The sequence below is a fragment of the Rhinolophus sinicus genome, chromosome 7 (assembly GCF_057876585.1).
Source record: "Rhinolophus sinicus isolate RSI-liver-muscle chromosome 7, RSI-T2T, whole genome shotgun sequence".
Taxonomy (NCBI): Eukaryota; Metazoa; Chordata; class Mammalia; order Chiroptera; family Rhinolophidae; genus Rhinolophus; species Rhinolophus sinicus.
In genome coordinates this window covers 26,357,680-26,381,383 of record NC_142507.1, presented here as the reverse complement: position 1 = coordinate 26,381,383, position 23,704 = coordinate 26,357,680, and the positions used below count along the sequence as shown (strand labels likewise).

Below are 23,704 nucleotides of genomic sequence, written 5' to 3'. Positions count from 1 at the left end.
ACGGAGCCATAGGTAGGGGAGTCATACCACTATATTCTCTCTGGCGGCACTATACTCTCACTGGAGGTTGGATCCACACTGTCCGCAAACCGCCATCCACACTTGCCAGCCCAGCCACCATCTTCTTGCTAGCCCCCATTCTTTCTCTCTTTCCTCTCTCTCTCTCTCTCTGCTAGCGTAGCCACAGCAGTTATATTAGTGGCCAATGGCTCACTGGTTACAGCTGATGGCCAACTAGCCACAGCTGATGGCCATGCAATCACAGTTGATGGTCATTTACTACCTGAGCCAGGCACCTGTCTATGTGAGGCCGAGAGCCTGGAAACTACTTTCTGGGGCTCTGCCCCCACAGACAAAATAAGCTGTTGAAGAAAAATGTATTAGATCAGAGAATTAGTAACCCTGGTTATTATCAGGGCAGCTCAGTAAATCACTTTAGGGTGGGAAAGCAGTGTAACAAAGCTGGGGGGAAATGGGGCCGCACCAAAAGTTGACCTTGAAATCCACTTGTTATTAGGAACCATGTAGTGGCTAGCAGGATTTCATCTTCCATTGCCACCTGTGCCCTCAGCCATTTAGGGCTCTATCTTATCTAGAGAGCTAGGTTAGAAAGGGATATTTATGTCACATATGTAAAGCCAAATCATTCTACTTTGATCTAAATCATTCTGGTCACTCCTTCTTAGTTACACAGTAATCTCATTCTGCTCCTGACATCTGCCCCAGGAGTTTCCTCAGGAAGAAATGTGCCAACTATCCTGACTTCAGTGGGCTTCCTCCTTTACTACATACGGGAGCTTACACACATTCTTTCTCTCATACCTCACTGCAAGACACAGCTGAGATCACCTCAAAATACTTAAGAAGACCTCTCTAATAGTTTAAGGAAAATGGAAGGAAGTTACTCACAGGTTACTTTGGCTACTTTGGGGGTAAATAGTTCCAGCTTTTTACCAATTATCTGCTTCCAGATTTAAATGGCCAAATTCCTTGCTGCCTAGGTCCTGGCTCCCCATTCAAGAAAGAGGCCCGCTCCCTCACTATCCATGAATGCCCTTCCATATTTGCAAATTCTTTATAGATCATGCCAACAGGGAAGAAAACTTCTCAACTCCTCCAGTTACTCTACCTGCCTTTCAAGAAATAGACTCATTTCATCTTCAGCCAGTGTCTCATATTTTAAAAATTTTGACAAATATCTACCTAATCATAACATACAGAATATTGATTAAAGGACAATGTAACTTTTACTGTTGCTTATGAGTATACCAAAATATAACATTTGTGAAATTTGTGTCTTCCTTTTTTTTGCAAGTTTCTTAAAGGAAAGTTAAGAAATTAAAGTTGCTTCTCAAGGATTTTGTTTAAATTAACTTTCCAAATGTGGCTATATATAAGCTTTTAGGATAACAGTTTTTTCTTTTTTTTTTTTTTTTTTTTTTTATATTTTAACTTTTATTAAATTTTTGGGGTGACATAGGTTAGTAAATTTATATAGGTTTCACAATGGGATTTATAGATGATGTAATACAGAACTGTACACCTGAAATCTATGTAATTTTACTAACAATTGTCACCCCAATAAATTTAATAAAATAAATTTTTTAAAAAAAATAAAAAATAAAATAAATAAACAAATAAACAAAATAAAATAAAATGTGGTTTGCCTATTCTGACAAGTTGTGATTTTGTCCCATCCAAAAAATAAGAATCAAACTGACTCTGGATGGTGAACACACAATGCAATATATACATTATAGGATAACAGTTTTTTCTTTTTCTTTTTTTTTAAATTAAAGATTATCGGGGTGACAATTGTACAGTGTTTTGGAACAACAGTTTAAAAATCAAAAGTGAAAATAATAAAATTAAGAATTCAGAAGTCACTTATTGAATCTTCCCTCTTTCAGGATAATAACTATATTGTTACAATTGTAGCCCTTAACACTACAAATTATTGAACTGAAAGATATAAATTTGTATGTTTGATCTACCTTTTGTGTTTGCTTAGTTTTTAATTTTCCTTTTTAGCCAATTTAATATTCTTGATCTCAAAGATGTTGATAGAAAATTAGAGCTTCTCCTTTGTGCTCTATATCACTTAGGGTTTGTTGAATATGCTTAAAATGTGGTCATAAGTAAAAATTAACATAAAACTCACTTTTTTCCACATATAAACTTAAATGGTTAAAGTGAGTAAAAAATATTACTCTGCTGCTATTCAGGTGCTTTACCAGTGTGGATATGACATGGTGAACAATTACAAAGAACTCTTCACATAAACATGTTCTATTCCAGTGTCAAGTTCTGAAAGGGATTACTTTTTATTAGAGAATACATAATTGTAAATTGACAAGGATGAATAATAGATGACAAAGCAAATCCCATTTACTGGCATTTGTCAGGTTAAAACCATAACTATTAGACATTCTCTCTGAACTGATAGTTTAGTTTGAGAAATCAAAAGATATTTAAAAGTAGATAGGTTTTTAAGTAAGCCACAAATAGACACATTTTAAATCATTAGAGGTTGCTTAGTTGAAATTGTCTTTGGTGCATATAAAGTATCACATACGATGTAAGTTTTCATTTATTTATTTGTTCATTGTGTATGTTCTTTCTCTTCTGCATTCAGAGACTCTAGAAAAATACTGGGTTTCTAGCAGGCACTCAAATATTTGGGAATATATAAGTAGAAAATAGCCTTTTGAAATATATAACCCTTATGTCAGCAGTTGGAAATATTATACTTTGTGGCCATCTTAAAAAGTATGGCAAAATAACATCAGGGGATAAAGTTTGTTATTCTAAATATTTCTCTAAAATGCTGGTAAATTAATAGTCATTTCTTTCCCTTTTTTTTTTTTTTTTTTTTTTTAATTTTATTGGGGAAGAGAGCAGTACTTTATTGGGGAACAGTGTGTACTTCCAGGACTTTTTTCCAAGCCAAGTTGTCCTTTCAATCTTAGTTGTGGAGGGTGCCGTTCAGCTTCAAGTTGTTGTCCTTTCAGTCTAAGTTGTGGAGGGCACAGCTCAGCTCCAGGTCCAGTTGCCGTTGCTAGTTGCAGCGGGCGCAGCCCACGATCCTGTGCGGGAGTCGAAACCGGCAACCTTGTGGTTGAGAGTACGTGCTCCAACCAACTGAGTCATCTGGGAGGCAGCTCAGCTCAAGGTGCCATGTTCAATTTTAGTTGCAGGGGGTGCTGCTCACCATCCCTTGCGGGACTCGAGGAATTGAACTGGCAACCGTGTGGTTGAGAGCCCACTGGCCCCTGTGGGAATCGAACCGGCAGCCTTCAGAGTTAGGAGCATGGAGCTCTAACTGCCTGAGCCACAGGGCTGGCCCAATGAGTCATTTCTTATTTACAAATTTTTAAATTTGCCTTTAGCTTATTTCATATGTACCGTGAAATAAAATAGCAACCATATTATTCATAGATACTAAGATGTTTTTCTTTCCCCCTAAGTTGGGGTAAAATCTTTTTTTTTTTCATTTTAAAGACAGTCTTAAACTTTGTGTCAGGTGTTTTTAATCTTTAGAGTAGAGCAGTGTTGCATTCCACAATGATGAGCTTCACAAGCATAGCTTTGTTTACTAAAGTATAGCTTTGTACAAATGGCTTAATATTGCTCCATTTAATTAAGTGAAATCAATTTAACTTAAAGATTAATCTCCATCCTCACTCAAAGACCTATTTACCTTGCACTAGCAAATTCTTTACTTGTAAAGATTAACATTTTATATCACAGTTCAGCAAGCTGATGTATGGATATATTGAAGACATTTTGCACTCTAGTGATTTATTCAAATCAAAGGCCAGATAAGCCTACTGGTCAAAATACACCCAAAAGTCTTTCATTCCCTACATACTGATGTATTTTTTATTCTTGTACTTAACCTCTAGACAGAAATTTTTTTAAGTGGTAAGAGTATAATTGACTTAATATTGCTTAATGTAACTAAGTTAATTAATTAAACGTATGTGATAGTTTCATGCCCAGCAAGGAACACCTATATGGCTTGCACTAGCATGTTATCCTCCAACCCATAAATATCCATTTAATTAAATCCTCTTAAGATTATTTCATCAGCATTTTGTAACTCCCACTATGTAGATGTTGAACATGTTTGTTATATTTATTTCTAAATATTTCTTTGGGATGATAGTAAAGAGCATTGCATTTTTTGTTTTGGTTTCTATCTGTTTGATGTTAGTATACAGAAACACAGTTGAATTTTATATGTTGATCTCGTATGATGTAACTTTACTAAACTTATTACTTTAGGAGCTTTTTTGAATTTTAATGGAGGCCACTTTGTTTATATTTTTCTTTGATGTCTATGCATATGGTGTCACATCCAAAAAGTCACTGTAAAATCAAGACCTGTGAAGTTTTTGATCTGTGTTTTCTTTTAAGAATTTTATACTATTAGATCTCACAATTATGTCTGATCTACTTTTAGATGATGTATGCATGTGGTGTTAGATAAGGGTCCAACTTTATTCTTTTGCATGTGAATATCCAATTTTCCCAACACAAAAATTTGAAAATATTGTTCTTTTCCCATTAAATAATTTTAGCATGCTTATCAAAAATCATTTGACCATGTACAAGGTTTGACAATTAAGTTTGTGAACTTGTTGCAACGATGTTGCTAACCTTTTTTTGATATCAGAGGGATTATTCATTATGAATTGGTACCAAATGAGCAAACAGTTAACCAAGTTTACTATTTGGAAGTGTTGAAAAGGATGCATGAAAAAGTTAGATGACCTGAACTTCTCACCAACAATTCACGGCTCTTGCATCACGGCAATGCACCAGCTCACACAGCACTGTCTATGAGGCAGTTTTTAACCAGTAAACAAATAACTGTACTGAAGCACCCTCCTCCCTACTCACCTGATCTGGCCCCCAATGACTTCTTTCTTTACCTGAAGATAAAGGAAATATTGAAAGGAAGACATTTTGATGACATTCAGGACATCAAGTATTATATGATGACAGCTTAGATGGTCATTCCAGAAAAAGAGTTCCAAAATTGCTTTGATGAGTGGACTAAGCACTGGTGTTGGTACATAGCTTCCCAAGGGGAGTACTTTGAAGGTGACCATAGTGATATTCAACAATAAGTTGTGTAGCACTTTTCTTAGGATGAGTTCACAAACTTCATTGTCAGACGTCATATATAAGGCTTTATTTCCGGTTTCCCTATTCAATTCCATTGGTGTATATATCTGTCTGTCTTTATGCCAGAAAAAACACAGACAGTTTTGATTACCGTAGCTTTGTAGTAAGTTTTGAAATCAGAATGTGTGAGTCTCTCAGCTTTATTTGCTTTATTCAAAATATTCTTGGCTATTTGGGATAATTTGTGATTCTACATGAATTTTAGGATTGAATTTTCTATTTCTGCAAAAAAAAAAAAATTGCCATTGGGATTTTTATATGGATTGCGTTGAATCTGTAGCTCAATTTCAGTAATATTGACATCTTAATATTAAGTGTTCTAACATAAGGTAGATTTTGATGTATTTATATTTTCCTAAATTTCTTTAAGCAATGTTTTGTAGTTTTCACTGTGAAAGTCTCCCAAGTCTATGGTTAAGTTTATTCCTAAGCTTTTATTCTTTTCATGCTATTAAAATGAAATTGCTTTATAATGTCCTATTTAGAATGTACATTGTTAGTGTATAGAAATGCAACTTATTTTTGTGTGTTCACTTTGTATCCTGGTAATCTGTTTAATAGATTTATCAGTTCTAAGTACTTTATTGTGTGTGGCATCTTTAGAGTTTTCTATATATATTATCATCTGCAAGCAGAGATAATTTTACTTCTTTTCAAATTTAGGTGCCATTTTATTTTACTTTATTTGCCTAATTTCTCTGGCTAGAACTTCCAGGACTATGTTGAATAGAATTGGTGAAAACAGGCATCCTTGCCTTGTTCCTTATCTTAGAGGGAAAACTTTACGTGTTTCAACATTGAGTATGGTATTTGTTATGGGAATATATAAACTTTATTATGTTGAGTTAGTTTCCTTCTATTACTAATTTCTTGAGTATTTTTATCATGAAATTATATTGAATTTTGTTAAATGCTTTGTTTCTACACCAATTGAGATGGTCATTTTTCCCCCTTCCATTTTGTTAAACTATCTTTTTGTTCCAGGAATACATCCCTCTAGTCATGGTGTAAAATTCTTTCAATATGCTGCTGAATTTGGCTTGCTGATATTTTGTACAGTTTTTGTATTATTGTTCATAAGTGATATTGGTCTATAGTTTTCTTATTGTGTTTTTGTTTGGCTTTGGTTATCAGGGCAATGCTGGCCTCATAGAATGGAGTATTCCTTTATCTTAAATTTTTTGGAAATGTTTAAGAAAGATTAGCATTAGTTCATTTCTAAATGTTTAGTAGAATTTATCATAAAGGCCAAGGGCTTTTTTATATCCAGAGAATTTTCATTAGTGATCCAATTTCCATCCTTATAGATCTATGCAGATTTTCTATGTTTTAAATTAAATTTGAACTAAAAAAGAAAGAAAAAAAACAACAACAGTACACCCATTTCTCCCACATCCTACCCCTGACCTCTGGTAACCACTAATCTGTTCTCTGTATCTATAAGCATCTGTTCTCTGTACCTGTATATATCTATCTATCTAGATATCTATGTTTATAGATATAGATATAATATATATATATATATATATATATATATATATATATATATATATATATATATAATATACTATATATCTATAGACATAGACATAGATATAGTTATATCTATTTATTTATCTATCCATCATCTATCTAGTATCTATCTATCTATCTATCTATCTATCCATCCAGAGGTGCCAAAAAATGCATACACATTTGTTTTTTAAACATTTGTTTATTGTAAGTATGTTTTTCCAGGACCCATCAGCTCCAAGTCAAGTAGTTGTTTCAATCTAGTTGTGGAGGGCACAGCTCATGTGTTCAAGGCCCATGTGGGGATCGAAGCTGCAACCTTGTTGTTAAGAGCATGGTGCTTTAACCAACTGAGCCAACCAGCCGCCCCTGTATACACATTTTAAGTAATGAACAAATCACATTGAAAGAATTAAAAAAGATATATTGGAGAACCAAAAAAAATTGTAATGCTCAATATATATCGATAACAAAAGATGAATGCAAGTCACATTTGATTTCTGCAATTATAAGGTGCTCAGAGTAGTTACCATTAGTGTGATTTTAATAGCTTTTTTCCTTTCTTAAAGTGTGTATACAATTTTTTGTCACCCTCTGTATATGTATATACACATGTATATATGAAGGTCATACAATTAAGTTCGAGAACTCATGCTACAAAAAGTGCCACATACCTCATTGCTGAATATCATTAAGATCACCTTCGAAGTACTCCCCTTGGGAAGCTATGCACCAATGCCTGTGCCTTGTCCATCCTTCAAAGCAATTTTGGAACTCTTTTTGTGGAATGGCCATCAGAACTGTCATCATATTATCCTTGATGTCCTGAATGTCATCAAAATGTCTTCCTTTCAATATTTCCTCTATCTTCGGGTAAAGAAAGAAGTCATTGGGGGCCAGATCAGGTGAGCAGGGAGGGTTTTCCAATAGTTATTTGTTTACTGGCTAAAAACTCCCTCATATACAATGCCATATGAGCTAATGCATTGTCATGATGCAAGAGCCATGAATTGTTGGTGAAAAGTTCGAGTCATCTAACTTTTTCATGCAGACTTTTCAGCACTTCCAAATAGTAAATTTGGTTAACTGTTTGTTCAGATTGTACAAATTCATAATAAATAATCACTCCGATATCAAAAAAAGGATAGCAACATTGTTGCAACAAAGTTCTTGAACTTACTTGTCAGACCTCGTGTGTGTGTGTGTGTGTGTGTGTGTGTGTGTGTGTGTGTGTGTGTATACCGGGGGTGCCAAAAAAATGTATACACATGATTTGTATTCATCTTTTGTTATCAGTATATATTGAGTTTACAATCATAATACAATTTTTTTCCTTTCTTAAAATGTGTATACTTTTTTTTTTTTATTAGAGTTTATTGGGATGACAATTGTTAGTAAAGTTACATAGATTTCTGGTGTACAATTCTGTATTACATCATCTATATATCATATTGTGTGTTCACCACCCAAAGTCAGTTCTCTTTCCCTCACCATAAATTTGATCTGCTTTACCCTCATCTACCACCTCCCTCCCCACTTACCCTCTAGTAACAACTAAACTGTTGTCTGTGTCTATGAGTTTTTGTTTCTTCATTTGTTTGTCTTGTTCTTTTGCTGTTTTCAGTTTTATATACCACATATCAGTGAAATCATATGGTTCTCTACTTTTTCTGTCTGATTTATTTCACTTAGCGTTATAATCTCAAGATCCATCCATGTCGTCTCAAATGGAATGTGTATACTTTTTTTTTGGCAACCTCTGTGTGTGTGTGTGTGTGTGTGTGTGTGTGTGTGTGTGTGTGTTTCCACGTATAAGAGAGGTCATATGGAAATTTATGGTAATTGTCTTTCTCTGTCTGACATTTTATTTAGCATAATTCCCTAAAGGTCCATCCAGGTTATTATCTCAAGTGGTAAGATTTCATTTTTTTTCATGGTGGAATAAGTTCATGCAGCTACAATTTCTTTATCCTTTGATGGGCATTTAGTTTGTTTTCATATCTTGGCTATTGTTAAACATACTTCAATGAACATGCGTATATCTTTTTCAATTACAGATTTTGTTTTCTTTGGATAAATACCCAGAAGTGAAATTGCTGGATCATATGGTAATTCCAGTTTTAAACTTTTAAAGGAAACTCCATACAATTTTCCACAGTGACTGTGCCAATTTACATTCCCACCAACAATATACTAGAGTTCCCTTTTCTACACACCCTCACAAACACTTATTATTCCTTGCTTTTCTAATAATAATAGCCATTCTAACAGTTTGAGGCAATACCTCATTGTGGTTTTGATTTGCATTCTCCTAATGACTAAAGATTTTGAACATCTTTTCATGTACTTGCTGGCCATCTGTATATATTCCTTGGAAAAATGTTTATTCATATTTTCTGCCCATTTTAAAATGGACTATTTGTTTCTTTGCTATTGAGTTGTATGAGTTCTTTACATAGTTGGATATTTCATGCTTATCAGATGTATGATTTGCAAATATTTTATCTCATTTTTTAGGTTGTCTTTTGATTTTGTTGATGGCTTCTTATGCTGTGAAGAAGCTTTACATTTTGATGTCATCCCACTTGTTTCTTATTGCTTTTGCTTTTGGTGTTAGATCCAAAAATATCTTCGCTAAGGCCTATTTCAAGGTCTTGCTACATATGTTTTCTTCTAGGTATTTTATGGTTTTAGGTCTCACATTCAATTCTTTAATCCATTTTAAGTTAATTTTTGTAGATGGTGTCAGACAGTGGTCTAGCTTCATTCTTTTCCAACACCATTTATCGAAAAGACTGTCCTTTCCCTATTGCATGTTCTTGGATCCATTGTCATAATTTAGTTGACTGTATATATGTGAGTTTATTTTTATGGTATCTATTCTATTCCACTGATCTATGTGTCTGTTTTTATGCCACTATCATGCTGTTTTAATTATTAAATCTTTGTAATCTATGTTGAAATAAGGTAGAGTTATGATTCCAGTTTTTCTATTTCTTTGTGATTTGGTCTTAGTAAGTTTTGTATGTCTAAGAATTTTTAATTTCATCTGGATTATTCAATTTTTTTTTAAAGTTTTTTATTGGGGAATGTTGGGAAACAGTGTGTTTTTCCAGGACCCATCAGCTCCAAGTCAAGTTCTTGTCCTTAAATCTAGTTGTGGAGGGCACAGCTCAGCTCCAATTCCAGTTGCCATTTTCAATCTTTAGTTGCAGGGGGTGCAGCCCACTATCCCATGCGGGAAGTGAACTGGCAACCTTGTTGTTAAGAGCTTGCGCTCTAACCAACTGAGCCATCTGGCCATCCCAATTCAACTTTTTTGACATGATTGTTCATAGTACTTTCTATAATCTTTTCTAGTTTCGTAAATTTGACAATAAAGTCTTTATTATCTCCTTTCTTCCGTTAGCTTTGGATTTATTTTGTCCTTCACTGTCTAATTCCTTAAGTAAAGTTAGGCTGTTGATTTGAAATTTTTGCTATTTTTCTTTTTAATTTATTTTTTAAATTCATTGGGGTGACACTTGTTAGTAAAATTACATAGATTTCAGGTGGACAATTCTGTATTACATCATCTATAAATCCCATTGTGAGTTCACCACCCAGAGTCAGTTCTTCTTCCATCACCATATATTTGATCCCCCTTACCCTCATCTCCCACCCCCAACCCACTTACCCTCTGGTAACCACTAAACTATTGTCTGTGTCTATGAGTTTCTGTTTCTCATCTGTTTGCCTTGTTCTTTTGTTGTATTTGGTTTATATACCACATATCAGTGAAATCACATGGTTCTCTGCTTTTTCTGTCTGACTTATTTTGCTCAGCATTACACTCTCAAGATCCATCCATGTTGTCACAAATGTTCCTATATCATCTTTTCTTACTGCCGAATAGTATTCCATTGTGTATATATACCACAACCTCTTAATCCATTCATCTATCGAAGGACATTTTGGTTGTTTCCATGTCTTGGCCACCGTAAACAAAGCTGCAATGAACATTGGAGCACACGTGTCTTTATCTCTAAATGTTTTCAGATTTTTTGGGTAGATACCCAGGAGAGGGATTGCTGGGTCATATGGCAATTCTATTCGTAATTTTTTGAGGAACCTCCACACTGCCTTCCATAATGGCTGCACCAGTCTGCATTCCCACCAACAGTGTATGAGGGTTCCTTTTTCTCCACAGCCTCTCCAACATTTGTTACTATTTGTCTTGTTGATGATCGCCATTCTGACTGGGGTGAGGTGATATCTCATTGTGGTTTTTATTTGCATTTCTCTGATGATTAGTGATGTTGAGCATTTTTTCATATGTCTATTTGCCATTTGTATGTCCTCTTTGGAGAAATGTCTCTTCAAGTCCTCTGCCCATTTTTCAATTGGGTTGTTTGTTTTTTTCTTGTTGAGTTGCATGATTTCCTTGTATATTCTGGATACTAGCCCCTTATCGGAGGCACTGTTTGCAAAAATCTTCTCCCATTCAGTTGGTTGCCTCTTTATTTTGTCAATGGTTTCTTTTGCTGTGCAGAAGCTTTTAAGTTTCATATAGTCCCATTCGTTTATTTTAGCTTTTACTTCCATTGCCTTTGGAGTCAAGTTCATAAAATGCTCTTTGAACCCAAGATCCATAAGTTTAGTACCTATGTTTTCTTCTATGCAGTTTATTGTGTCAGGTCTTATGCTTAAGTCTTTGATCCATTTTGAATTAACTTTGGTACATGGTGACAAATAGGAGTCCAGTTTCGTTCTTTTGCACGTGGCTATCCAATTCTCCCAGCACCATTTATTGAAGAGGCTGTCTTTGCTCCATTGTATGTTTTTAGCTTCTTTGTCAAAAATTATCTGTCCATATTTATGTGGTTTTATTTCTGGGTTCTCAATTCTATTCCATTGGTCTATGTGTCTGTTTTTCTGCCAATACCATGCTGTTTTGATTATTGTGGCCCTGTAGTACAAGCCAAAGTCAGGAAGTGTGATACCTCCATTATAGTTCTTTTTTCTTAAAATTGCTTTGGCTATTCGGGGTCTTTTGTGGTTCCAAACAAATCTGATGATTTTTTGTTCTATTTCTTTAAAATATGCCATTGGATTTTGATGGGGATTGCATTGAATCTGTATATTGCTTTGGGTAATATGGCCATTTTAACTATGTTGATTCTTCCAATCCTTGAGCACAGAAAGTCTTTCCATTTCTTTGTGTTTTCTTCAATTTCTTTTAAAAATGTCTTATAGTTTTCAGAATATAGGTCTTTCACATCATTGGTTAAGTTTATCCCTAAGTATTTTATTCTTTTTGCTGCAATTGCAAAAGGAACTGTTTTTCCTATTTCTTTTTCTGAGATTTCATTGATAGTATATAGGAATGCAATGGATTTATGTACGTTGGTTTTGTAGCCGGAAACTTGACTGTATTCGTTGATTGTTTCTAATAGCTTTTTGGTGGAGTCTTTAGGGTTTTCTATATATAGCATCATGTCATCTGCAAAGAGTGATAATTTAACTTCTTCATTCCCAATTTGGATGCCTTTTATTTCTTTCTCTTGCATGATTGCTCTGGCAAGGACTTCCAACACGATGTTGAAAAGCAGAGGTGATAGGGGACATCCCTGTCGTGTTCCTGAATGTAGAGCAAAGGGCTTCAGTTTTTCTCCATTAATTATGAGATTAGCAGAGGGCTTGTCATATATGGCCTTTATTATGTTAAGGTATTTTCCTTCTATACCTATTTTATTAAGTGTTTTAATCATAAATGGATGTTGTATCTTGTCAAATGCTTTTTCTGCATCAATTGATATAATCATATGATTTTTGTCCTTTATTTTGTTTATGTGATGTATCACATTGATGGATTTGCGTATGTTGAACCATCCTCGTGCCCCGGGGATGAACCCCACTTGGTCATGATGAATAATCTTTTTAATGCATTGTTGTATTCGATTTGCTAGAATTTTATTTAGGATTTTTGCATCGATATTCATCAGAGATATTGGTCTGTAGTTTTCTTTTTTTGTGCTGTCCTTACCAGGTTTTGGTATCAGGGTAATGTTGGTCTCATAAAATGAGTTGGGGAGTACTGTTTCTTCAATTTTTTGGAAGAGTTTGTGCAGAATTGGTATTAGATCCTCTTTGAAGGTTTGGTAGAATTCACTAGTGAAGCCATCTGGTCCAGGACTTTTGCTTTTGGGAAGGTTTTGGATGACTGATTCAATTTCGTTACTGGTGATCGGTCTGTTTAGATTTTCCAGTTCTTCATGGTTCAGCCTTGGAAGGCTATATGTTTCTAAGAACTTTTCAATTTCTTCTAGATTATAGAATTTGGTGGCATATAGTCCTTCATAGTATTCTTGGATGATCCTTTGTATTTCTGTGGTGTCCGTGATATCTACCCCTTTTACATTTCTGATTTTGTTAATTAGTGTCCTCTCTCTTTTTATCTTAGTAAGTCTAGCCAAGGGTTTGTCAATTTTGTTAATCTTCTCAAAGAACCAGCTCTTTGTCACATTAATTTTTCTATTGTCTTTTTGTTCTCTATTTCATTTATTTCTGCTCTAATTTTTGTTATTTCCTTTCGTCTGCTGACGTTGGGTTTTACTTGTTCTTCTTTTTCTAGTTCTTTAAGGGGTAACATGAGGTTATTTATTTGGGAGTTTTCTTGTTTCTTGAGATAGGCCTGTAATGAGATAAATTTCCCTCTTAAAACTGCTTTCGAAGCAGCTCCAAAATTTTGGTAGGATGTATTTTCATTGTCATTTGTTTCTATGTATCTTTTGATCTCTCCTCTAATTTCTTCTTTGACGCAGTCCTCCTTTAAAAGTATGTTGTTTAGTCTCCATGTATTTGTGTTTTTCCCCCGCTTTCTTTTTACAGTTGATATCCAATTTCAAAGCCTTGTGATCAGAGAATATGCATGGTATGATTTCAATCTTTTTAAATTTGTTGAGACTGATTTTATGTCCCAGTATATGGTCTATCCTTGAGAATGTTCCATGTACACTAGAAAAGAATGTATAGTCTGATGTTTTAGGATGAAGTGCTCTATAAATGTCAATTATGTCCATTTCATCTAATGTGTCATTTAGGGCTACTATTTCGTTATTTATTTTCTGTTTGGATGATCTATCCATAGCTGTCAATGATGTATTTAAGTCCCCTAGTATAATTGTGTTTTGGTCAATTTCTTCCTTTAGTTCTGTTAGTAATTGCTTAGTGTAGTTCGGTGCTCCCTGATTGGGGGCATTAAATATTGATGACTGTTATGTCTTCTTGTTGTACAGTCCCCTTCACCATTATGAAATGTCCATCTTTGTCTCTTATTATGTTTTTCACCTTGAAGTCTGTTTCATCTGATATCATTATGGCTACACCTGATTTTCTCTGGGCACCATTTGCTTGGAGTGTCAATTTCCACCCTTTCACTTTGAGTCTATGCTTGTCCTTGTAGCTGAGATGTGTCTCTTGGAACAGCATATGGTTGGGTTTAGTTTTTTGATCCAATCTGCTACTCTGTGCCTTTTTATTGGTGAGTTCAGTCCATTTACATTTAGGGTGATTATTGATATGTGAGGATTTCCTTTCATTCTATCTTTATTTTTCTGGTAAGGCTGTGTCTCCATTGTTTCTTTGCCTTTTTGTTGTTGTCTATTATTTCTGTGTGGTGGTATTCTATGATGTTTCCCTCTGTTTCTTCTTTTATTTCAGTATATATTTCAGTTCTGGATTTTTTTTTGAGTGGTTACCCTTAAGTTTATGTAAAAGTAAGTTTGATATTTAGAGTATTCCATTATCTTCAGCACGCTTACTTTCTCCATTCCCCTATTCCTGTTCAGGCCTTTACTCTCCCCTTTTTAGAGGTTTGGTTGCCACAAATTGTCCCTGTTGATGGTGGTCGAATAGCCTCCTTTAGTATTTCTTGTAGTGCAGGTCTTGTATTAGAAAATTCCCTCAGCTTCTGTATGTCTGGAAAGGTCTTTATTCCTCCTTCATATCTAAAGGATATCTTTGCTGGATATATTATTCTTGGCTCATGATTTCTCTCTTTCAATAGTTTGAATATTTGGTTCCACTCCCTCCTGGCTTGTAGAGTTTCTGCTGAAAAATCTGATGATAATCTAATGGGCTTTCCTTTGTAAGTTACCGTCTTCTTTTCCCTGGCTGCCTTGAGGATTCTTTCTTTGTCGTTGATTTTAGACAGCTTCAATACAATGTGCCTTGGAGAAGACCTGTTGGGATTGAGGTAACTAGGTGTTCTATTTGCTTCTTGGATTCGAGGGTCCAGTTCTGTCCACAAATTGGGAAGTTCTCATCGACAATTTGTTTGAATATATTCTCTGTTCCCTTCTCTCTTTCTTCTCCTTCTGGTATGCCCATTATTCTTATATTGCTCTTTCTGATGGAGTCAGAAAGTTCTTGTAGAGTTCTTTCATTTCTTTTAAGTCTCAAGTCTCTTTCTTCTATCTGTGTCATTTCCAGGTTTCTATCTTCGATGTCACTGATTCTTTCCTCCATCTGGTCAACTCTACTACCTAAGCTGGTTATTTCATTCTTAATTTCTTCTATTGAGTTCTTAATCTCCAGAAATTCTATTTGGTTCTTTTTCAAAATTTCAATCTCTTTCGTAAAATGCTCATCCTGTTCTTTAATTGAGTTTCTGAGTTCCTTTAACTGCCTATCTGTGTTTTCTTGTATCTCGTTGAGTTTTTTCAGAACTGCATTCTTGAATTCTCTGTCATTTAAGTCACATATTTCTGTATATTTAAGTGCCTTTTCTGGAGATTTTTCACTTTCTTTTTGAGCTATCTTGTTGCCTTGGTTATTCATGGCGATTACTGGTTTACTATTTCTCTTCCTAGACATCTACAGGAGTGACTTCTGCCACAAGTTGATAGGAAGAGGTCTTTCTTTTGTTTTCCAGTACTTATTAGTAGAACGTTTTACTTTTTCTCCGACTGCAGGCTTTTTTTTTTCCTCTCTCACAAGGTAGTGCTATGTTTTCTCTGCACTATTCCAGCTTCTCACACAATGGGGCGATTCCCTGGGTAACAGTCTTCTCCTCTGTTAATAGTTCGTCTAGGTCACAGGGCGCAGTGTCCCGGTGGGTATGTGGAGAGCTTTTGATGTTCCAAAGCTCTTCCAGCTCCTGATTCAGAGCCCGTATGTTTCAGCAGTTCTGTTTACTCCTGCAGGGATCCGCCCAGATAGGTGGGGCCAGGGGTGGGGTGAGCTGTGAGAGGTGGCCCAGAGCAATGGCGGTGACCACCACCACAGCCGGTCCTGCTTCCACAGCTCTCTCCCCTTTGCCGGAACTAGTTGGGCTGTGAATTTGTGTCTGTGGTCCAGAGTTCTCAAATATAGCAAATTTTCTGTTGTTTTGATCTGACACTGCTACTGTTTCGCTTCTAGCACCGGGCAGGTGGGGGCGGGGCGAGTTCTGGGAGGGGAAGGAGGGGGCGGCTAGTCTCAGTGCCTAAGGCTCCGTTCTCTGCTCGGCAGTGAGGGCTTAAACCACCGTTTTCAGCCTTTTTCCCTCAGTCTTTTCTCCGAGGTCTCTGCCGTGAGTGTTGGGTTCAGCCGTGTTATATGCTGTCCCCTCAGCCCTGTGGAGCCCTGGCGGAGCCCTAGCAGTCCGATCTCCCACAGCTGCAGTAGTTCCGGGAAGCAGCGAGCTCGGCGCACTGAGCTGGGTCTGCGTCCTGCGCCCGCGCAGCTCCCTCTCCGGTACTTCTCACTTTCCTCTTCCCCCTGCTCGCGCGAATCTCCCACCTGTAGGTGATTTCAGTGGGTAGTGGGCCTCTTCGTCTTGCCTGTCTGCTGTGCAGGGAGTCCTTTGTGGAGTTTTTGTTTTTCAATTCTTTGTAAATTCCAGGGGAGCTTTACAGAGGCTCACCTCACTCTGCCATTTTTCCGGAACTCCTCTGATTTTTTTTTTTTTTAATTTTAATTTTGAGTGGGCCATATTTTCCTATAACTTTGTATGCCTTGTGATTTTTTTTAACTAGATAGTTGCATCTAACAATGCTGTCACCCTGGAAATCATATTCCCCCTTCCTTAATTTTGCCTTTTTAAAAATTGTTTTTGCTTAAAATTATATATGTATGGATGTATGTATTTACTTACATTTATTTATTTTTGTGGGCTGTTTCGGCATCAAGGATTATTCTTAGGTTTAAACTTAAGGTCTTATCAGGACTTTTCTGAGCCTTTGTCATTTCCTGACCATACACAGTTGCTTTCTAACTCTCATTTTATATGCAGTTGCATTTTAATGTCCTAGTCTTTAATGTCTGATTCCAAACGGAGAAAAAGAGAAAAATGAAGGTGAGGGGAAAGGGCTCTAGCCCTTTTAATCTCCTCAGAAGTCATTTCTGCTATAGGGGAAGTGCTTGTCACAATGGGGGAAAGTGTCACAACAATGACTGCTACTATTTTGTTGTACCTGTGTGATCCGAAACAGTAATCAGTGATCAGAGTGCAGATCCCCAATATTTGTAGGACAGGGTGGTTTTGTCCATTCTGGCTATTGCAAACTCTATGGAGTCTGCTCTAGAAAAACGTGCACAGCTGCCTGACACAGGACTAGGGATGGGAGATAGGTTGCTGACTATATTAGTAGCAACGATTAACTGAAATTTACTCTTCAAGTCTTTGCATGAATGTTGCAAGCCTTCAGTAAACTCCAGAGACCAAAATAACTACAGATTCTGCCAGTGAAATTCTTGTCTATGTTAGGAAACAGATTCCTGGTATTTCCTACTCAGCAATCTTCCATGAATCCTCCCATTTCCCTTGCTTTTTTGAAAAGTATGTATGTCTAAACCATATGGTGTTTGATTTTCTTGTGTTTTACCCATATAAAAATAGTATTATATCCAAACCATTTTCAGCTACTTAATTTTTCTTCATTTAGCATTTTATTTCAACAACTTAAGCATGATTTTTTTGTGGAACTTTGTTAACATAAAATAGCAGACACCTTGTATACATTTATTCACACTTTGAGGAACTATCAAACTATTTTCCAATTTGTTGTATTAATTTGAAAGAATAAGGGATAAAATTTATGTGGTTATAGTGGGGGATATTAGCAAAGATTTTTGATTTTTGCATAATTGTATACAGGTTTGTTTTGTCATGACAGTGATAGAAACAGGAGAGAAGAATATTGAGTAATCCACAGACTAATGCCTGGAAGTCTACAAAGGCTTTTTTGAATACAGTAAGGAATATATGTGTAATCAATCCTTAAGGATGTCAATGTAAATGACTTACACAAATATGAGAATTATGAAGGTATCTGTTAAATACATAATTGCATGTATGATTTTTCCAGTTCTGTGGTTGTCTCCCTTAGTCTTTAGTGTTTACTGCATAATAAACTATCCCAAATTTTAGTAAATTGAATAACTAGGTCATTTATCTTGGCTTTTGCATGTTTTCATGGCTGACCACGGGTCAGATAAGCACTTTTGCTAAACTCTCAAATGACTAGGACCTCAGATAAAACAGTTAGTCTCCCCTCCATGTGAGCTCTTGTCATTCAGTAGGTCATTCTGGGTTTGTCCTTCCCACTGGAAAATTTCTGAAAGGAAGTGAAAATATGCAAAGCTTCTTGAACCTTTGTTGCAGCCTACCATATATGTACTTGTACTGCAAGTTACTGACCAAGCCCGGCATAGATTTAAGGAATATGTAACTAGACATTTTTGAGATGCTATGAAGTCCATTTGTGAAGGATCTGGATACAACAAAGAGTTAAGACATCACTCTTTTTACAGTCTCTGTAATGGTTTTGAAAGATGTCATTTCTTCCTATCTTTATTATCCTGAGTTTACTCTGACAAATTAGTTCATTGCCTTGGCACAGTAATCTTTAAAAAAATGTATTCTGGAATGTAACAAAGCCAGTGAAACATCCCTAACATTATTTTTCTATAAATATAAAGAGGGTCAAATATATGGTAATGGGAGGAGACTTGACTTTAGACAGCAAACACACAATTCAATATATAGATGATGTATTATAGAATTGTACACTTGAAACCTACATAATTTTACTAGTAAGCAATGTTATTCCAATACATTTACTAAAAATTAAAATAAATAAATAAATATTATGAAAATAATTAATTAGAATTATTTTGGGAATTGTTAAAGTAACACTAATAATATTGCTACCTTACTCTTGTAGGTTGGAATATTTTCCATGTAGTTTGCTGGTTGAACACAAATCTTGACCCCTTTGTTTGTAGCATACTGCTCTATTCATGTTTTTAGCTACTGTGGGAATTTTAATTTGAGGATGTCACTGTTACAACACACTTTATTTTGTAACAAAAGACTCTGATGTTTGCAGTACAAAATACAGATTTCCTTAACTATAACAGGGTCCTAGAGTGAGTTGAGGCAAGAAGTCTTACAGTAGTTCCTCTGACATCAATTATATTAGAGTTTTGTTTGTTTTTTGTAACATTAAAGCTGATAACACTTTTAAAATACTGACAAAAATTCCATTTAAAGAAGTTCTGGGTTGTGAAATTCTTATTGTTCACCAAATGGAAAAGAAAAAAAAAAAAGAAAACACATCAAAATTTATTGCCAGTCAAATAAAGATGATTTTGTCTTACAAAGTCTATGCTAATCCCTTGGGTTTAAGCCCAAGTAGTATTTCAACAATGTCTTACCTCATTAAATAATATGTCAGACACAATAATTGTTTTAAATTTCTGTATAGATGAATAGCATTCCAAAATACTTTACATTTAATTTATTTAATTTTCTTTCTTTAACTTTTCCATATTTTTCCTTGAATATGTTTTCCTTGGTGATATTTGTCTTACAGTAATTTCAGTAAATAATCATTTATTTTATGAAAATTCAACATAGAGTATGCAGGTAATGCATCTTATTATATTTCTCACTGAATAACTAAAGTCAGGATTGTATTTTTTAAGTCACATGCAGACTCTTAAAATTCATATTTAAAAAATTTCTATTAAATGCCTAAATCAAAATATGGAATCAGATTTTTGTTTCTGAACAAAATGGAGTAGAATCAGTTTTGCCTGTTTATCCCACTTAAGTACAACTTAAAATCCTAGACATACATAAAACATGCATATTAAGACCTGGGAAGGCAGATCAGCCAGGGAACTCAGACTCTGAGGGAAGGCATCATAGTGAAGGCCCTGGGGTTTCTTTTTGGCCTCATATATCCTGGTTGGCAAAAACGTTGAATCCCTCCTTTCTTGTATTTCCTTACATAATAAATAATTAACATATATTCTTTAGGTGTCTCTTTAGTAGTTGTAGCAAACTCTGTTTTGAGCTGCCCATTGTTCTAGTTTTTATTTGGCTTCTTTGTTTTACTCATAGTATAGTCAAGTTTTAATATCTGTTCCCCTCTGTACATATGCAAAGCAGGTGTGGGCCAGCTTGATTAAAGAAGCATTGTTCTCTAAGGAATGTCCCTACTCTCATACCTCAACAGTGGTCCTGTGGAACACAAACGTGTTTTGTTGTTTATTTGTTTCTTAATTGGAGAGGTTTGACATATACTTATTATTTCAACCTATAGAATATATTTATAGAAAAAAATGTGATTAAGTTAAATTATTAGTTCTTAGAAGACAATTAAAAATAACAAAAACAATGAAATTTTATGTACAAAACAAGTCTTAAATTTTATGTATCATAAGATGCAATGTTGATAATTGCAGTGCAATTAATATTATTTTTAATTAATACATAATCTTAATTCTTACACTTACATTAAAAAACAACGTTAATCACATGCAGGGTCTCCCAAGACTGCAGTCACACTGTTGGCCAGGCTGTGTTCTCATACCGAGTTCAGGGTCTTTTTCTAGATTCATTTAAGTCATTGTAGGAATCCAGTTATTTTTGTTTGTAGTACTACTGATTTCTCTGTTTTCGTGTTGTGTGTCAGCAACTGGTTGCTCTCAGCTCATAGCGGCCACTTGTTAAAGAACTTAAGCATGTGGCCTTTTCCCAACAAGGCAGCTTACTTCTTCAAAGCCAGCAGGAGAATCTGTCCCAATTTTAATATCCTACCATTTGTAAGAGCTCCCACTCGACCAAGTCTGACTACCCAAGAGAATCTACCTTAAATTGGTTAACTGAAAATTAACTCATTTGGGAAATTACAGCAGCAAAATCAGTTCGCCTTTGTCATTTACTGAAACTTCATCACATGAGTGAAATACACCACAGTCACAAGCTAAGCCCACAGTCATAAAAGATCATGCAGAGTGTTCACCAAGGGTCAGGAGTCTAGGACACATTCCAGAATTATTCCTATCACAGCCCAAAAGTTTATATTCTAGTTTAGGGTTCCCAACTTGCCTAAGGTTCAGGTTTTCCTGGGGAGTTTATTAATATGCTGTATTCATAGGGCTCTGTAGAAATCTGAATCCAGATTCAGAATCAGAATGCACCTACTGAATCAGATATGTCTTTGATGAACCATACAGGCTACCTCTATGCAGCCAGCTGTATGTCCCTGGAACTTCTCAGATAAGCATTGCTCTGTTAAATATAACATATCACTTGATGATTATTTCATTAAAGTATAAAAGCATTTTCAAAACTACAATGGAGTTCATGAGATAACAAATAACTTAAATGGGATTATTAAAAATTAATTGGCAGAGGCAAAGATATCATTCCAACCTCTAGAATTAGTGATCTGTTGCTTAAGCCTTGGTTTATAGTGGTCAAACCTCCAACCCTCTCCTCTCTCTCAGTATGAAACTGAGTTAATATCTATGTCTTATTAAAAATAGTAATCACTTCTTGGCATCAAACCAATAGGCAATTCCTCACAACAAAACTTTTAAATATTACCGATATTTGTAACTTGGAGTCATTCTAAAGGCTGCAGTATCGGCAGTTTAGATCTCAATGCCAACTACTGGCAGATACAATTCTGGGCAGATTATCAAATATCCTTTGGTACTTCTTTTAAAGCCAATCTCCACAAAATGTGTTCTGCAAAACTTAATTTTGTGACATTAGCCACTTAGGGAATAATTATTATCTTATTTCAGTCTCTTGATGATTTGCAAGATTTTGAGTTACTCCTAGAAATTAACAAGGAAATGTGGTAAAATTGTATATGATATAAATATAAATTGAATGCATGTCTTCCTATGGATAAAGTGAATAAGTTTTAGTGTATACATTATTGTTTCTTTTTTGAATATTCATAAGACTTTTTATTTTTGCTTTCTGTATCTAGACTATTCTCCAGAATGTTGAGATTGCCAGAGAAGTGAATTCCGATAAAAGGAGAATATTGCTCTACCTAACCCCAAGTAAGATCACTACTTTTCAATATGTCTTTGTCAGTAAATTAATACAAAAATATTCTTTCTCTACATTTCTATAAGGAAGTTGTTTTCTTCAATATTAAAGCTCTTTATATGTTCTTGAACAATATCAACTTTTAAAAAAAATCTGATGTGAGGAGGGTAGTAACATTACAAATGCATGCCAATGTTTAGTAATTAGACTGTATTTGGACATATCTTTCCACCATATTCATTTAAACTGTATTGAATTTATGTTGTTACTTTAGTGAGTATTATTCAGAGGAATGACAATATTAATCAGTTTTTCAAAAGCTTACTTTATGATAAGGGGCCCTGAGTCCTTATCAAGATGAGAACTAGTGTCACACATTTCAGTGAGCACTAGAATGCTAGAGAAAGGGTAGATATAGAGTAATCCAAGAGTGTCTGGGAAACTTAGTCGTAAAATGCTTCACAATGCTAGAGCCTAGGGGACTATCACACTCCTTTTGTTTTTTCAGAATAAAGGATGAAAAATGTGTGAAATTGTAAAATAAATCAAACCTACCTTCAGAAAGGGAACGTGAGTCAGCATAGTCAGAGCAAGTAGAAGATGAATATCGTCTGTGACGTTGGTGCTAGGACAAGTGTTACTTTTGGAAAGACTCAAACTCTGTTTGTTAGAAAGATCAGAACAGAGTAGCCAAAATTTTGGATTCACATCACTAAATCTATTTTTCTAACAAATTATCACAGTATTTTTTAGTTTTTATTTCCTGTCACTACAAGGACTTCTACTGTGGTTTTAGTGATAATCATAAAACTCCTGTCATCTATTATGTTAAAATGAATACGAACACTTAAAAGTGTATTGTTTATATTATTGTATTAAATAATATTTAAAAGTAATATTAAATTGACAAGAATACATCAGAATGTATGCTTGTGCGTTATGAAACTCATAGAGTTCTAAAACTGGATGCATCCTTGCAGATGACTTATTAATGGGTTTCCCAAACTGGGTTCTCAAGAATTATGGTGAAGTTCAGAGCCACTTAGGATTACAAACAATAGGTCTAGGGCTGTCCTTGTTAATAAATATTCTGTTAGGTATGGAAGCCATATTGTGCTATATTTGTCATAGTAGAACACAGATAGGGTGGGTTGCTAATAGATTGATTGATCTTTCCTTACCAATCCTGATTACTAACCACCTGAAATCAGGTAGCTTTTCCCTTATCATTTTAATAAACTCAGAAAATTCTAATGAACATTTTCCTAGAGAGCAAGAACGCATTCTAGTGTGCGAAAGTGCTGGATTATATCCAAGGATTTCAAATGATTTCTCACAGCTAAGCCTTTTCTTCTGGTTATACTTTCTCTTCAAATAAAATACCATAAGAGGTTCAATAGATAAAAGAGAGGGGGAAAGAACACTTTTTATTGAAACGGGTGGGTGCTCTAGAACTGCTTGTCCTCTCTGCCACAAGCATTTCCTTATCTTTGAATCCATTCCTCATTCCCCAAAACCCTTCGAACCTAATGGACATTCATATTTCCCGGAACCCTGTGTTCCTTGGCTTCTCAGCCTTTAATTTTGAAGCCCATATGAAAGAATTAACTAAACAGAGACACAGAGCAAACCACAGCAGTGAGAACTACCCAAATTATGCTGTGCTAAGCATAAATG

The 23,704-nt window shown here is 35.1% G+C and overlaps 1 protein-coding gene across 9 annotated transcripts in view; it reads left to right on the top strand.

Annotated features, from left to right (window-relative positions):
• The window catches only part of SNTG1 (syntrophin gamma 1), an 817,517-nt gene that overhangs the window by 271,681 nt on the left and 522,132 nt on the right, over positions 1-23,704 (top strand). For all 9 annotated transcript variants that reach the window (XM_074318426.2, XM_074318425.2, XM_019712572.3 and 6 more), the window contains one exon: positions 21,963-22,038. The gene's annotated coding sequence lies outside the window, so the exon portion shown is untranslated. The remainder of the gene's footprint in view (positions 1-21,962; positions 22,039-23,704) is intronic.